At 42.7% G+C, this 12,577-nt stretch overlaps 1 protein-coding gene across 1 annotated transcript in view; it reads left to right on the forward strand.

Annotated features, from left to right (window-relative positions):
• The window catches only part of LOC126282475 (uncharacterized), a 392,608-nt gene that overhangs the window by 32,916 nt on the left and 347,115 nt on the right, over positions 1-12,577 (forward strand). The window lies entirely within an intron of this gene.

The raw sequence follows: 12,577 nt of genomic DNA on the forward strand, positions 1-12,577 counted from the left end.
CTCTGCTATTGTGTTCCTTGGAGACAAACTCCAGTTCATGAAGTTGGTTTCGAAAAGTTTCTGCATCTTCATTACATTGCCTCATCATATGCTTTGCACAGCATTATTGAACAATCTTAGTGGGAGCGCACAGAACATCTACAAACATATTCTTCTTCACCATTGTATCTAGGAACTTCTCTGTGATTTTGAAAATGCAACCAGTATAATCTTTGGATATTATCATCACATGATTTACCCTGTTTTGTGTCTCTTGTGTAGGGTGACCATACGCCCCGATTAATCGGGATTGTCCTGTTTTTGAGGCTCAAAAATTTGTCCTGACATTTTTTAAAAAACAAGCAATTAGTCCGATTTTCAAGGATTATTTTCAGACATTTACAAAGTGGTTAAAATATTTTTTTGAGGGTTGATTTTATAAACTATCAATTGAAACTGACATTCCGTACGTTGGTACCCCCTGGTAATGTATAGCTTAATCACTATAATTGTTGCGTAATCTTATTTTCTTTGCTTTTGCTTGCCATTGTTGTCAGCACTCAGTATCAGTTTCGTGAAGTGCTAGCAAGTCGTGGCGATGCCGAAACGAAAGTCAACGTTTTCTAAAGAGCTTCAGAGGAAATTTCCTTGCTTCACTGCTACAGATAATGACTGTTCAGCAAAATGTAACGTATGTAACTGTGCTGTATCCGTGTCTCATGGTGGTGCTGCAGATCTCAAGCAACATATGGAATCAGAGAAACACAGGAAGAATCTTCGATCGGCAAGTTCGTCACAAAAAATGACGAGATATTTTGTAACTTCAAATACACAGAAACAGAAAACCGTAGCTGCAGCAGAAGGAACCCTGTCATTCCATGTTGTTAAACACCACCAAAGCTATCGTTCTAATGACTGCAGTGTTCAACTAAACAAAAAAAATTCCTAATTCTAAGATTGCAGAAAATGTTTCGTGTGGAAGAACAAAGTGTGAAGCAATTATCAACAATGTTATAGCTCTGCATTCCCAAAAACAGGTAATGGTTGCTGTAAATAGTGCAAAATACTTTTCAATGTCTACTGATGCTAGCAACCATGGGCATCAGAAATTTTTTCCTGTGATAGTTCAGTATTTTTCTGTAAGTGATGGTGGACTGCAGACGAAATTGCTTGGTCTTCGTGAATTGCAGAACGAAAAGTCCAAAACAATTTCCAGTTATCTTTCTCATGTTATACAGTCATTCAGTATCATCTCAAAGTGTGTTGCGTTTGGTGCAGACAATACTAATTGTAATTTTGGGGGGTTAATGAAGAAAGAGGGTAATAATGTTTTCACACATCTGAAAGAAAAATTAAAAAAATGTAACATTGTTGGCATAGGTTTTCCAGCACATGTTGTTCATAACACACTTCAAAGTGCTTGTGGTGTTTTACCTGTTGACATTGACTGCATTGTCATGAAGTTGTACAACCATTTTCATATTTTTTCTATTCGTGTTGCAGAACTCACTGAATTCTGTGAATCTGTCGGTGTCACTTACAAAAATTTACTTTCCTTTTGCAAAACAAGGTGGCTTTCATTGTTGACAGCCATAGAAAGGATCTTGAAAATGTATGAACCTTTGAAATCTTACTTTTTGTCTCAGTCTGACTCAAAGTGCCCTGCAATCTTAAAGAGTTTTTACAGTGATCCTATAAATGAATGTTTTTTACTTTTTGTACATTCATAAATGAGTGTTTTCCAACAATCCATTCTGAGCATTGAGAAACAGAATAATTCCATATGTGAAGTATTAGCAGTCTTAAATAAATCTTTGACAAGTCTAAATTCAAGGAAACATGAACATTTTGTACCACTATGTTTAATAAAAACTGCTGAATGATTGTGATGACCAGTCTGTTAAAAAAATTGACATAGCAGTATCAACGTTTTATGATGCTTCAGTAGACTATTTATCATCATGGTTACAGGGAATAGCTGAGATTTCTGTATTCTCACGGATGATGCTCACAGAACCACCAGACTGGTAAGTAGTTGAAAATACTTTAATGTGGCTAAATGGAAAGGACATTCTAATAAATGACAGCCTCTTATTTGGTGAAATAGTTCATATACTGTCATTTGCAAAACAACAAGTGGAAGCAGACAGTGAACAATGGAATCAGTTGATGGCACATGAAAAATGGTGTAGGTTTTTCAGATCTTGCCAGTGTAATGAACAGTTCAGAGAATCGCTTAATATAGCACAGTACTACTTTTCACTCCCTGCCCACAATGCAAATGTTGAAAGAATTTTCAGTTTGCTATCGTCACAGTGGACAGATGAGAGGAATAGATTTATGGTGAGGAGCGTGAAGTGTATTTTACTGACCTGTTTAAACTTTAGTAAATACAGTTGCAGTGACTTCTATTAATACCTATTAGGCAAACCTGAGTTGCTGAATGAAATCTCATCTTCGATGAAATATGATTGCAGTGTGAATCCACAAAACCATAAATTCCTTGTGTTCACTAAGAAATTTTTTGTAGTGATTGTTACTGTATGTCTTTCTACATTCTGTGTTATAAATGTTACATTTCTTAATAGTTAATTTCAGAAAACTTGAAATGTACTTCTTTCCAGTCTTTCCATTTTACACTCCTGGAAATTGAAATAAGAACACCGTGAATTCATTGTCCCAGGAAGGGGAAACTTTATTGACACATTCCTGGGGTCCGATACATCACATGATCACACTGACAGAACCACAGGCATATAGACACAGGCAACAGAGCATGCACAATGTCAGCACTAGTACAGTGTATATCCACCTTTGGCAGCAATGCAGGCTGCTATTCTCCCATGGAGACGATCGTAGAGATGCTGGATGTAGTCCTGTGGAACGGCTTGCCATGCCATTTCCACCTGGCGCCTCGGTTGGACCAGCGTTCGTTCTGGACGTGCAGACCGCGTGAGACGACGCTTCATCCAGTCCCAAACATGCTCAATGGGGGACAGATCCGGAGATCTTGCTGGCCAGGGTAGTTGACTTACACCTTCTAGAGCACGTTGGGTGGCACGGGATACATGCGGACGTGCATTGTCCTGTTGGAACAGCAAGTTCCCTTGCCGGTCTAGGAATGGTAGAACGATGGGTTCGATGACGGTTTGGATGTACCGTGCACTATTCAGTGTCCCCTCGACGATCACCAGAGGTGTACGCCCAGTGTAGGAGATCGCTCCCCACACCATGATGCCGGGTGTTGGCCCTGTGTGCCTCGGTCGTATGCAGTCCTGATTGTGGCGCTCACCTGCACGGCGCCAAACACGCATACGACCATCATTGGCACCGAGGCAGAAGCGACTCTCATCGCTGAAGACGACACGTCTCCATTCGTCCCTCCATTCACGCCTGTCGCGACACCACTGGAGGCGGGCTGCACGATGTTGGGGCGTGAGCGGAAGACGGCCTAACGGTGTGCGGGACCATAGCCCAGCTTCATGGAGACGGTTGCGAATGGTCCTCGCCGATACCCCAGGAGCAACAGTGTCCCTAATTTGCTGGGAAGTGGCGGTGCGGTCCCCTACGGCACTGCGTAGGATCCTACGGTCTTGGCGTGCATCCGTGCGTCGCTGCGGTCCGGTCCCAGGTCGACGGGCACGTGCACCTTCCGCCGACCACTGGCGACAACATCGATGTACTGTGGAGACCTCACGCCCCACGTGTTGAGCAATTCGGCGGTACGTCCACCCGGCCTCCCGCATGCCCACTATACGCCCTCGCTCAAAGTCCGTCAACTGCATATACGGTTCACGTCCACGCTGTCGCGGCATGCTACCAGTGTTAAAGACTGCGATGGAGCTCCGTATGCGACGGCAAACTGGCTGACACTGACGGCGGCGGTGCACAAATGCTGCGCAGCTAGCGCCATTCGACGGCCAACACCGCGGTTCCTGGTGTGTCCGCTGTGCCGTGCGTGTGATCATTGCTTGTACAGCCCTCTCGCAGTGTCCGGAGCAAGTATGATGGGTCTGACACACCGGTGTCAATGAGTTCCTTTTTCCATTTCCAGGGGTGTATGTTTGGTTTTGCATACACACACACAAACAAACAAATATCAGTGAAGGCTATATTTGTAGAGGAAGAATAAATGTTAGCATTAAAAATGATATTTAACGAGAAATAAAAATTGTCCCACTTTTTGGCAAGAAAATGTATGAAAGTCCCACTTTTGTCCGAAGAAAATATGGTCACCCTACTCTTGTGACCAGTGATTGGACAAGAACTTGTCTCTAAACGCCTTGTATGATGTACAAGTGGCAGCGATTCCTATCATCTGCTCCGCTTCTGTTTCTTTGATGTGTCTGCACATGAGTTCTATTTTGTGTTGGCCGTGGCGGAGGCATCGATAAATCAAATTGTGAAATACAAGTCCTGAGATGAAGTGTGTTCTGCTGTATTTATATCGTAATTCTGAAACTCCTGTACTTGCATGAAATGCCTGAAATCAAACTGTTCCACTTCGTTTCCACATGCCCTGACAGTTGCTTCCTCAGTACCCCTTGTCCTTAACTGTCTGGGCTTGCTGTGAGTCTTATAACTATCGAAGGTTCCCAAAAATTGCTGCAACCAGTCACCTTTTGCTTTATTCTTCAATTTTTATTTTCCGTTGACAGATTTAAATAGCCTAGTAATGCATCATCAGAAGGTACATATTTGTTGGTCGTTTGCAGCATTGCAGGGATTGTGTAGAGTTATTAGTGCCTGTTGGTTTGTTGTTGGAAAATACAACGTGTGTTTTCCAGTGACGTTAATTGCACAGCACTTCACAAATTTAGCCACATGCTTTAGAAAACCTAAGTAAACCAAAGAGATTTTGTGTAGTAGTGCAAAATTAACGTCAATAGAAAACATACATTGTTTTCCAAACCAACGTGCACACTAAGAACAAACCAACAGTACTAATAATTCTACACAACTCCCACAAAGCTGCAAACACACAAAAACTGTGTACCATCTGATAATGAATTGCTAGGCGATTCGAAACTTAGTGGAAAATAAAAATTGAATAATAAAACAAAAGGTGAATCGCTTCAGTAATTTCTGAAAACCTTCAGTCATGGTCGCAGTACTTTAATAAAAACTATTGCTTTGACCGTAACAGCGTTCCCTTCCACCGCATGTGTGATTACTGTGTCGTGCCACGAGCAAACCTGATTCCTTGCCTAACGCAACTCTGACTTTCCATTGCAGATTGCTGTAATTCTTATTTGCCTCTTCATTTCTTTTCCACTGCTGCTAGTTGATACTTTCTTGTTGGTTCTTGAGTACAAAAAGTGTCCGTACCTCTTGGGTTTCTGCGATTCTTATCAGGGTCATCACATCAGACCTTACACAAAGTATGCGGCTGCATCTTCTGTTTTCTCATGATCCTGAACTTCTAATGGGTTTGTTGTTCTTTTAAGCTTTTATTGGAATGCTCCTCAACCTTCCCAATGGGTCCTCGTATTATTAACCCATTTCTCTATCTTTTCCTGACACTCCTGCAGCTTCAACTGACTCAGTTGCACACCCGAAAGTTTCCTCTTCTCCCCTGTCCATGCTCTACTTTTCCAGCTCTACTGGGTATTTTCTTTATCACCTCACGACTCTCCCTTACTGTTTCCTTGCAATTTTTTTTCGCTTTTTGAGCTATCTTTTTGGCTTTTCGTGCCCCTGAGCTTCTTTCTTCAGTTCTTCTGCTAATTACCTAATTTATCTTGTCTCTCCATTTTCATTCTTTATTTAGTTTTGTACCTTTTGTTCCCTTTCCCTGGCATCTTTCCCCATTTCAGGTGTTTCTTTCCACATTTTTCAAAAATTATATGATGTCAAAACTATCATCTGCAGCCTCACTATTTCTGTCTGGTGAAGATGTGCGTGTATGCAATGGAGTACCATGTGTCACTGGCATGTTTGGCCACTCACTTTCTATTTCTTCACAGTAACGAATCCTTAGTATTGCTTTTACAAGTCGTGGAAAGGCCTCCTTTTACCTTTTACCGTCACTAGTGCTCACTTTATTTTACAGATTTCCTACCTGTGTACGTTACACTACCTACGTTATTGCTACCAATCGGACTTGAGTATTCCTTGGGATACCTTATTTTCCTTTCGTGAATCACAATCACCCGTAACTTGATCCTGTTCCAAGATGCAACATGTTTTGCTTTTACACCGCTGTAGTTCAAGTTGTATATAACTTCTAGTACTTTGTGTGGTAGCCCTCCACCCCCCACCCATGAAGAATGTTCCCGTTTTTACCTGAAGGGTGTGCTTTTGAAGTTATAAAGGCCGAGAAGCTTCGCTCTCTAGAAATCTGTAGAACATTGAAAGTACTTGAGGACATTCCAGAACAATCGAGAGTATTCGAAAGCATTCCACAATGTTCCGGAATGTCCTGGAATGTTCGCGAATAGTCTGGAACATTCTGTAAGGTTCCAGAATGTTTGGGAACATCACAGGTCATTGTGGAACATTTCAGAACACTCTAGAATGCTGTGGAATGTTCTGGAGCATTATGGACCATTCGAAGCCGTTTTGGTATGTTCTGGAATCCGCCACTGGTGGGGCTACCTATTGGTAGCTGTATATAAAGCAAGACCCGTCGTGGGTTGGAACGTCAATTTCCTAACAGTGAGGAAGAGAGGAACCGAAAAAGTAGTGCAGTGAATGAATAAAAACAAATAGTGAAATGTAAGTAGTCAGAGTGACACAATGACTTACTACAATTAGAAAATAAAGTGTGAAAAGTGTAATTACTGTATTTGTTAATAAAAAGGTGATTTGATTTATGTTTTAGACACTGACGAAACGTAAAAGAGGAGAAGCTCTTTCCAGTTCTGAAGCAAAACCCCGAAAACAAGACTATAAAGTTATCATTTTAGCCGACATAGGATCATATGGAGAACACAAATGTCGATTTAGTGCATCTGAGATAGACGAGATCGGCATCATAATTGTGGACAAAGAAAACAAGCTGTGGAATAATTGTACAATGAAGAAGAGAAGGACTACAACGCACTGCGGAGACACACCATTCATATGATGCCCTCCAATACCCATTAATATTTCTGCACAGAGAGAACGGATATTATTCTAATGTGAAACAAATCAACCTGAAAGAGGCGGAGAAACAAAACAAAAAACTCGCTTCCAAGGAGTTCTATGCTTACCGCTTCATGATCAGAGACAATGGAACACATAATCACTCTCAACTCTCGCCGTTTATTCCAACGAATTCTGGAAGATATGTATGCAAAAACAGAAGCAGAACGGATGCTTTACATAAGACTGAATCAGAAACACAATCATAAATGACGCAACCATTGACGAGAGTGGAACAATGATAAGCTTTCCTTCATCATACATAGGAAATTCGAGTCATATACACGAATACACTCAAGATGCCATGATTTATATAAGAAAATGTGGGCGACCTGACCACTTTATAACGTTCATGTGCAACTTAACTGGGCGTGGCCAAAAATCAAAGAACAACTATAAAATACGGACAAGCCCCCATGCATCGACGCGACATAATAGCCCGAGTTTTCCGTCAAAAACAAATGAGATTTATCGAAGTCATCACAATATACCACATCTTTGGAGGCGTTAGATGCTGGATGTACACAGGCGAATGGCAAAAACAAGGACTGTTTCACTCACACCATGTCATAAGGCTACACTACAGAATTCAGCTCACGGTTAGGTGAATTTATGGAAGTTAGGTCTCCTAATCCAAATAACGACGTGTGCCAACAAAGAGACAGTAGACAATGACTCACACCGCTGGCAGCCACAGGACGTACTTATGAAGCTGAAAACGTAGCTGCCGTGGCTAGTAATCACGTAAAAATGGTAGACATTAGCGACATCTTCCTCCAGGAACACGACGTAAAACATAACAACAACATCATCCAACCTGAATTTCCCAATCCACAAGAAGATAGTAGTGAAAAACATTATTCACGGACCTTGCGGGCATTTAACCCCAATTCGCCATGTATGAATGGTGGAAAATACTCAGGACCATATTTGGACCACACAAACAGTAGTTAATGGCAGTTCCAAATTCGGAAGACGGTCACCCGAAAACGGTGGCTTCACAGCAAAAATACGAATACGAGAAAGCGACTAACTGGAAATAGATAACCAATGAGTAGTACCATATAACACATTACTTTCCAGAACGTTCCAAGCACACATAAATGTAGAACATTCCAATTCAGTGAAATCCATCGAATATGTCTGTAAGTATGTGAAAAAAGGGAGTGAAATGGCAGTATTTGAGGTAGCCAAAGACAGCGAACCTCAAAACAGAACGGCGAGATCTTCATGTCTCAAAGGGGAAGATACATCAACAGTAACGAAGCAGTGTGTTGGATTTTCGGTTTTCCCATACACGAACGCGAACCAGCTGTGCAACATCTAGCAGTACAGTTGGGGAATGCTCAGGGGATTTACTTCACTAAAGACACAGCTAGAAAAATTGCAAACGAACCACCTCAGAACACAACGAACACAACACTAATAGCTTTTTACCAACTGTGCCAAATGGATCTATTCACGAAAACATTACTGTATGTCGATGGCCTTACCTTTTATACGTGGAACACAACAAGAAAAACGATCACCCACGAATCCTGAAAACTGGCGCATTGGGCCGAGTATACATCGTACATCCGAACAATGCCGAATGTTTCTATCTCCGGATGTTGCTACACGAAATACGGGAACCAACAAGTTTCCAGATCTCAAGACTATTGACGGGTACCTATCCCAGACGTACAGAGAAGAATGCCAACGCTTAGGACTACTGGGAAACGACAAACACTGGAAATGAACACTACAAGATGCCTCAGCTGAACAAATGAGTGACTTATTCGCCATAATGCAGACAACATGCAACCCACCGAAACCAAAACAGCCACGGGACTCCGTCAAAGACAGTATGAGAGATGGCATACTGTACCAAATCCGACAAACTCATCCTGAAATGACCTTCGGATTCAACGACGACATCTTCGATGAAACACTCATTCGCCTAGAAGATAAATGTTTAGCAACAAACAACTAGATCTTAGTACAACTTGGGATGGAAGCACCTCGATAAGGTACTATCAGTGAGATAAACTTCAAAATTACAAAGGAAAAAAGCTACAACATAAAAAAATGGCTCTGAGCACTATGGGACTTAACATCTATGGTCATCAGTCCCCTAGAACTTAGAACTACTTAAACATAACTAACCTAAGGACATCACACAACACCCAGCCATCACGAGGCAGAGAAAATCCCTGACCCCGCCGGGAATCGAACCCGGTAACCCGGGCGCGGGAAGTGAGAACGCTACCGCACGACCACGAGCTGCGGACTATGGTGTGGAATTCTTGGGGATGAAATCATCGGTCCACACTACTTCCGAGGTGCACTGACAGGTGAGTTATAGCCCGCGTTTATAGTCGACAGCTTGGGTGGTCTCCTTGAACTTGTGTGTCTACACAAGAGAGTCCATATGTGGATGCAGCACGAAAGTCACCCTGCCCATTCTGCGCGCGCTGTTGTGGAAGAACTAAACAACAGGTTTGCAGGAAGGTGGTTGGGGCGCCATGGTCCTCATTAATGGCCCGCAAGGTCGCCCGTTTTAACACCATTAGATTTCTTTTTGTGGGGATGTCTAAACGGTCGTGTTTATGTCACTGAGCCCACATTCCCAGATGATATAAAACCCGGCATCGAGGACGCATGTTGCTCCGTGACACCGGCGATGTTACATCTCGTCCTCAGATCCTAAGAAGACACATTACATTGTGCATTCAGGAACATGGACACACATTTGAACATCTCATTTAAATCAATTTCCCACCGCTAGAACATCCATCACCCACCACTCTGCCATGTATTATGTACAGCGTGTGGTATCTTCTCCTGAAATTTTAAAGGGTTGTAGCTCCCAAACTAAAAGTGATAGAAATGTCATTTAAATTGATGTATACACAGCTGGTGTTACTGATTCCTGTGCATGATAGAAAAGACTATTGTTCCATTTAAAAAAATGTATCTTTTTGCTGCAACTCTTTGGATAATAACACAATAAACTATGTTCATAGCTCCACAGACAGTGTAACGTTTCTTATGGTGACCTACGGCAATAAATATTTCCGTCGCCTATTACTTCGTAACTTACAGAGGCAAACACATTTAGTGAAACACCCTGTATATATATCCCGGATAACAACATGAAAAATGTTATTTAAAAACAAGTGTTATAAATAGTTATCACAATATGTACGCGATAATTTTTTCACCTCTTATACTTTAAAGTTTATCCTTTTATTCCAGCTGCTACACAATCTCATATCAACTCCCTGAGCGAAGACGAGTACCCCAGCTGCAATCAACATGAAAATATTTAAGGGATCAATAAAAATACGATTTGAATGATCATATTTATTTATTCAAACAAAGCACAAATATGGAAACGCATCTGACTGTCTGTCAACGAACGAAGTGACAAACATGAAATACACTGAGGGGAAAAAATCACAGCACCAAAAGACAATTAATCTAGAGTAATGAAATTTGTGTAATACATTTGTCTAGGTAACATTGCAAGGTCACAAGTTCACGTAAGCTTGTCATAAGCCATTGCAAATGTGAAATGCTGGTACATTAATAACCGGTGCAACTGCTATTACAATTATATAAATCCGGACTGGCTAATTGAAAGAGCAATTTCGGCAACTAAAAATGATATTGTCGACGAAATCAGCTTTAATATTCAAAAGAAAACTCTCGGTGAAGCGAGAATCTACAAATCGATCGACACGATGGTATTGAATGCAAGCAAGCAGACTCTGGAGTTTTCATGTCCATTATAATTATCCGGGCTGTTATGCCGTGGTCGGTTGATGAATTCCGTGTCAATTCCCAACGTTTCGTCTCCGACTGCGGGAGACATCTTCAAGGGGGTCCGCACCTCAATGGAAGGTCCAACACACCCACTGGCTCGCTACTGACCGCCGCTAAATTCCGTGTCCGCGCGCTACCTCGCCGCGGCGTGACGTCACGTGTTTTGAAAACGTCAGTGCAATTGGCCGCTGTCCGCTGCCGTCGATAGCCGTTGCCATCACCCAGTAGTGGACGGGTGGTACACATCTTCTTCAACACTGGCATCCATATACCGTTCAATTTCACGCCCTCCTCCTTTCGATTGAAATTATTAGGGTGTTTAGCGATTTCGATTGCCTCCCTGTAGAGCCTTTCGTAGTATCCGCTTGTGGCCGCTAGTACTTGCGTGTCCTCGAAACGAATATTGTGGTCCCCTGGCTGGAAAGCATGCTCCGCAACAGCTGATCGTTCCGTTTCTCCTCTTCTACAATTTCCCTTGTGCTCTTACAAACGTTAGAAACAGTTCTTTTAGTGGTACCCACATAAACATCACCACAGCTGCATGGAATCCTATACACTCCAGCTTTTTCCAATGGTTTGCGAGCGTCCTTGGCAGGCTTAAACGTTCGGAATTGACACGGACTTCATCAACCGACCACGGCATAACAGCCTGGATAATTATAATGGACATGATATTTCCGGCCGTGAAATTCTACATTTTAGTATCTGGAGTTTTCCTCCGATGATGTCCCATATGTGCTCGATTGGAGTCAGATCTAGGCCAAAGCAACATTTCGACACTCTGTAGAGAGTGTTGGGTTACAACAGTGGTATGTGGGTGAGCGTTATCCTGTTGGAAAACACCCACTGGGATGCTGTTCATGATTGGCAGCAGAACAAGTCGAATCACCAGACTGATTACAATTTTGCAGTCAGGGTGCGTGGGAGCGCCCCTGCTGTAGCATTAAATCGCAGCCCACACCAAAACTCTAGGTGTAGGTCCTGTGTGTCTACCACGCAGACAGGCTGAGTGCAGGTCCTCAACTTGCTTCCCTCTAACAAACACACGACCATCAATGGTAACGAAGTCGTATCAGCTTTCATCAGAAAACGCGAGAGACCTCTACCCTGCCCTCCAATGAGCTCTCACTTGACAACACTGATGTCGGAAATGGTAGTGGTTTGGGGTCTGTGGAATAGACGCTACAGGGCGTCTGGCTCGGAGCTGTCCTTGAAGTGATAGACTTATAACAGTCTGTCATGTCCCTATAGTGCCAACTCCTGGTCAAATTGCTGCTGTAGATGCAGTATGGTGCTACAGAGAAATGCGCTGGACAGGACGGTCTTCCTTCTCGGTAGTGCCAGCTGCCTGTCCGGAGTCCAGACTTCTTGCGACCGCACATTCTCGTGAGCGTCACTGTCAGCAGTCATGTCCAGTGGCTATATTTTTGCCAAGTCTTTCAGCAATGTCGCAGGAGGAATATCCAGCGACCTCATTCAAACTTGTTGAGCTGTTGATAAAAGCGTTTTTGTCACCTGAAAGGCGTTCTTGACTAACATCAACTCAGCACGTCCAAGCTCAAAGATAACTAATGCTCACGACCGTTACAGCGTATATTTAAAGCACACCCGATTTGCATCCTGATAGTGCCCCCTGCTAACGCAACTCTTATGCGACTGGCGC

This window comes from Schistocerca gregaria, chromosome 7 (genome assembly GCF_023897955.1).
Source record: "Schistocerca gregaria isolate iqSchGreg1 chromosome 7, iqSchGreg1.2, whole genome shotgun sequence".
Classification (NCBI taxonomy): Eukaryota; Metazoa; Arthropoda; class Insecta; order Orthoptera; family Acrididae; genus Schistocerca; species Schistocerca gregaria.